Here is a 4,911-nt window from a genome sequence, read left to right as displayed (position 1 = left end):
GGGCCAATCCTGACACTGAGTCTCCTGTGTTATCCCCTGTAGGGCCATGGGCCAGCAAGGGACGTCATGTCTCATGGTGGGATTAGCCATATGGTCCACTCTGTGCATTGGCTGTTGGGAGCGGAGATGTCGTCCTCCAGGCCTGGTGGACCAGATGTGCTCCACTCTCTCTTCCTCCCCATTCATTTGCTCCCGTGTGCTCTGATCAGACATGTCCCTCTCCTGTAGCTGCAGCTTCAGTGCTGTCCTCTAAAGTAAATTCTTCTGGGGGGAGGGGCAGTTGTCCACATAGCTGGGATTGGGGCGGAGTCCTCAGGCCCCTCCACTGGCTCCCCTCTCCATGCCCACATGCTGCACTCTCATCCCGGAACACTGGATTTAAGTGTGGTCCCTCTTTCCCTGTGGAGACACAAACAATACTCTCCCCTTGGTCGGGTCAATGCATAATTCTCCCGCCACACATCTCTCTCTCTCTCTTTTTCCCCTTTCCTCCACCTCTCCTCCTTTTTAGTTGGCTACCATATGTACCCCTGGATTTGGTCGGGCCCCTGCCATACTACTGGATCTCACCTCTGGAGTGTTTATATACAGTAGCTTTTTCCCAGTGCCCCTTTTGCATTTCTCTTTTCTTTTCTTTTTTTTAAAATAAACTTACCTCAGTGGACTCGTGTTGTACTTGTCCTTTTGCACTTGACTTACTTCACTTAGCATAATTTCCTCCAGTTCTTCCCATCCGGCGATATGCTTCATGCGTTCATCACTGCTTTTTAGCAATGCATAGTACTCCATTGTATGTATGTACCACAGTTTTTTAATCCATTCGTCTCTTGATGGAAATATGGGTTGTTTCCAACTCCTTGCGATTGTGAGCTGTGCCGCAATGAACATTGGAGCACAGATGTCTGGTCGTGGTTTGCTTCTTGCCTCTTCTGGGTATATGCCCTGTAGGGGGATTGCTGGGTCGTATGGTAACTCAATTTCCATCTGTTTTAGAAATCACCAAATCGATTTCCATAGTACATACCTACAGGTCCACCAGCAGTGGATGAGAGTTCCTATCTCACCACAGCCCCTCCAACACTTGTTACTTTCTGATTTTTTGAATTGGGCTATCTTTGAGGGTGTTAGGTGGTATCTCATAGTTGTTTTAATTTGCATTTCTCTTATGGCTAATGATTGTGTACATTTTCTCATATGGTTGTTGGCTATTCGGATTTCAGACTCTGTGAAACTTCTGTTCAGGTCCTTTGCCTACCTCCTCAGTGGGCAATTAGTTTTTCTCTTATTGTAAGCTTGTCTATTTGTGACTCCTCTATGTTTGTATCCTTCCCTATTTCTGATAGTCTATGTATTCCCTGTGCCAAGGTTCTCAGGTTTGTCCCAATTCCCTCCTTAATGGTCCTAATAGTTTGGGGTTTTATCTCAAGGTCTGTATTTCACTTTTCAAGACAAGCTTCCCTCAAAACTTTGTGTTGACCATGAAAAGATTTGCAGTTGCAACTGGGAAAGAATTCTAAAAGCATTATATTCCTTCTTCCCTTAATCTAGGTTTATAGGGATATTTTAAAGTCCAAACTACATACAAACACTCAAACACGTTCATTGCCATCTAGTTGATTCTGGTTCATACTGAATCTACAGGGCAGTAGAATTGCTCTTGTGGGCTCCAGAGGCTATGAATCTTTATGGAAACAGAAAGCCTCATTTTTTTCCCAAGGAGAGGCTGATGGGGTCAAACTGCTGACCTATGGTTAACAGCCCAAGGTCACCAGAGTTCCTTTGACACACAGTTCTTTTAGTGGGGGCAGGAATACCGTGACTTTCCACAAGGGGCCCAGTCTCTACCTACAGGGATGCTCTGAGTTGGCTGCTCAGAGCCTAGATTTCTTGTCAGTCTTCCCAATGTCCCCACCCAGTCCTTCAAGTCTTCTGCGAAGTCATTTTTGGGCCTCAGGGCCAGTCTAAAACATCTGAGAGGAAAGTGAGGGTGAGGTGGCAAGAGCCGTTGTGTGTGTCCACTAAATATCGTGCCTGTTACCCACTAGATGGTGACGGGAGCTAAATATGTACCCATTAAATAGCCTACACGGGGGTAAAAAAAAAGCATTTGGAGTTCGTTCTACCAAGTCAGACTGTTAATCAAGTTTCTATTTAGAGGTTCTGAAAAGATTGCATAACAGTGTGGGTCAAAAAAAGCCTGATTAGTGGCCGATTTGACCAATGTATTAAGTGTAATAGTAATTGGAAGATGGTCAGATTGTTTTGTAAAACATTTTTAAAAATAAATAGCTTTGAAAAAAAAGTCCGGCTTTTTGGGGGTATCCCCTAATCTATGTCTCATCGTCAAAGAGGGTGTTGACGTCTGAGGGGGCTGTCCCAGGGGAAGGTAATGGAGCGATGGAGACACAGTGGGATTTGGTTTGCAGATCTCTCTGCCATTTGACTCCTTTCCCGGCACAGCGCCTCACCTCTCCGCGGGACTAAAAACGGCGCGTTCGTCACAAGGGAAAGGACACCGTGAGTCATCAGAAGGGCCAAACGGTGACCACCCCCACCGGTCCCAGGCGCGGCCACGTGGATTCTGGGAGTTGAGCCCAGCGCGCCCCTCCCCGGCGCGGAGGGCGGTGCTCGCGGGCCTGGGCGCAGGCGGGCCCCACGGCGCCGGGGAAGACACCGCCCGGCGAGCCGGGGCTGGCGGGGCGCGGGCGCTCTTACGGAAAGTCTGTGCCTTTGCGCCAAGCCCGGGCGCCCGGGGTTCCCCGGCGCCGAGGAGGTGGCCGGCCACTCTCGGCTGCGCCTCCCCCCGTGGGCCGCGCGGAGAGCCGAGGCGGCGTGCACTCCGCACACACGCCGGCCCTTCTCCACCCAAAGAGAGACCCCCGCGTGCCTGCCCTCCTCGCCCCCGGCCAGCCGGAACCCCGCGATCTTTAAAATAATAATGATGATGATGATAATTAAAGTTGGCCCTCTAGAAGTCCCACCTGCTTTTTTGCACGCCAGTCCGGGACGTCCGCCCCACTATCCCAATGCACAACTGCTGCCTTTGAATCGGCAGGTGGCAGATGGTTTCCTACCTGCCTCCAGCCTAGACACTGACCGTGACCCCAGGCGGCCTTGCCGTTTTAGTTTCTCGGGGTGGCTGGGCTGCCTTTGAAAAAGGTATAGGGTGCCCCCTAGCCCACTGGCCCGCCCCTTCCGGATTGGTTCGTGGTGACTGCAACGGACAAATTAACTTTCCCCCGCAGCAGGCTGCTGCAGCCAGATGGGTGTCGACTGACTTGGGAGAATTCAGAAACTACAATTAAAGGAGGAAGAGGCGGGAGGCCGACAGGCACACTTCGGAGCTCTCCAGGAACCAGCGGATGTAACAAGGCCTGTGTGTTTGTCAAGGAGCCCTGGTGGTACCGTGGTTACCCATTGGGCTGCCAGCCTCAAGGTCAGCAGTGTGAAACCACCAGGCTCCGCGGGAGAAAGAAGGGATTTTAAACTCCCATAGGGTTACGGTCTCCCAGGGGCAGTTCCACCTGGCCCTGTAGGGTTGCTGTAAAGCAGCATTAACTGGATGGCAGTGAGTTTGGGTGTTTTGGTTTGGTTTGGGTGTGTTTGTAGCTACTACATCAATACGGAAGGATTGATATTTGGAGGAACGATGTAAATCACTGTATACACTAATGGGGAGTCAGGCCACGGTAGTGTAAGGCTGGAGGTTCCCTAGAAACCTTGGAAGAAAAGCCTGCGGTCTGCGTCTCACAGGTTGATATGGAGCACAGTTCTACTCAAAAGTGGCGTTCCTGAATGTCTGGTAGTGATTTTTATTTGTCAATAAAAGATTTACTTAAAAAAAATTTTTTTTAATCCAAATGCTGGCATTGTCCAGTAAATTCTCACAGGTTTATTTATAATTGTTATAAAGTTGGACTGCTGGAACGTGTTCACTGAAACATTTTGTCGTGCATTAATGCTTTAGGTCCCCACATCTGTATTAAAAATTCCCAGGCAAATGAAAATGGGAAAACTGCCAATACCTGACTTCTGTTCCTTATTTTTCCATTCGTCACCACATACTTGGGTACCTTTTAGCCCCGTTGGGGGAGGGGGAATTCTAACGTTCAGAACTACCAATAGCAGGGATTTTTTTTTTAAAGAATGAAATGTTTCCCATCATAGTGGATTCTTAAGCACATTCTCCACCTATAGGGCGGCTCGCTGGATGTCTTTTGCATAATTGCTTGATTGGCATGCATAGCACGCAGGTGGGTGTCTTCACAAAGGCCAACCAGCTCGGCTCCCTTGCCTCTTGCAAAGCTCCACTAGCTGCGCTCTGGAAGCCCGGTCCGTTTTGAAGTCCTGAGCAATTTCTCCATCAGATGCTGGAAGGGAAGTTTGCGATCCAAAGTAGGGTAGACTGCTGGTGCCCTCTAATTGGACTGCTGGTGCCCTCTAAATAGTCCTGTAACCACGAGATTTCCGCACGCTCCGCTAGAGGGCGCACAGTTGTGAGCGGCTTTGTACCAGGCTGCATCCTGGATGCTTTCCCACAGGTTGGTTCGCAGCAGCACTGGGACCCCCACTTCGCCTTCAGCTGGAGCTCAAACAGGTAGAGGCAGCGCTGGTGTTAAAGAAAACAGGCCTGCGAACATAATGCTAGTGGTTGGGTTTTGTTTTCGCTTGACCAGTGCTCTCATTTTGCAGATGTTAAACCTAGAGATTAAACTGTAACTTGCCCAAGGTCACTGAGCTAATTAACGGAGAAGACAGGAGTAGATGTGTCTCCAGTCAACTCCCCACATTGTGTGATTTTGAGATGAGCGCATTGTTCCCCTGTTTATGAAAATAAAATGTTTTCTGCATAATCCTTGCCAAATCTTACTCCAGTCTTGCTTCCTATCGGTCCACACAAAACAAAGAGCA

The sequence above is a fragment of the Echinops telfairi genome, unplaced genomic scaffold (genome assembly GCF_000313985.2).
Source record: "Echinops telfairi isolate 266 unplaced genomic scaffold, ASM31398v2 ScPeMD7_443;HRSCAF=831, whole genome shotgun sequence".
In the NCBI taxonomy this organism is placed as follows: Eukaryota; Metazoa; Chordata; class Mammalia; order Afrosoricida; family Tenrecidae; genus Echinops; species Echinops telfairi.
The sequence above is the reverse complement of the archived record's forward strand: the minus strand, read 5'-3'. Positions refer to the sequence as shown.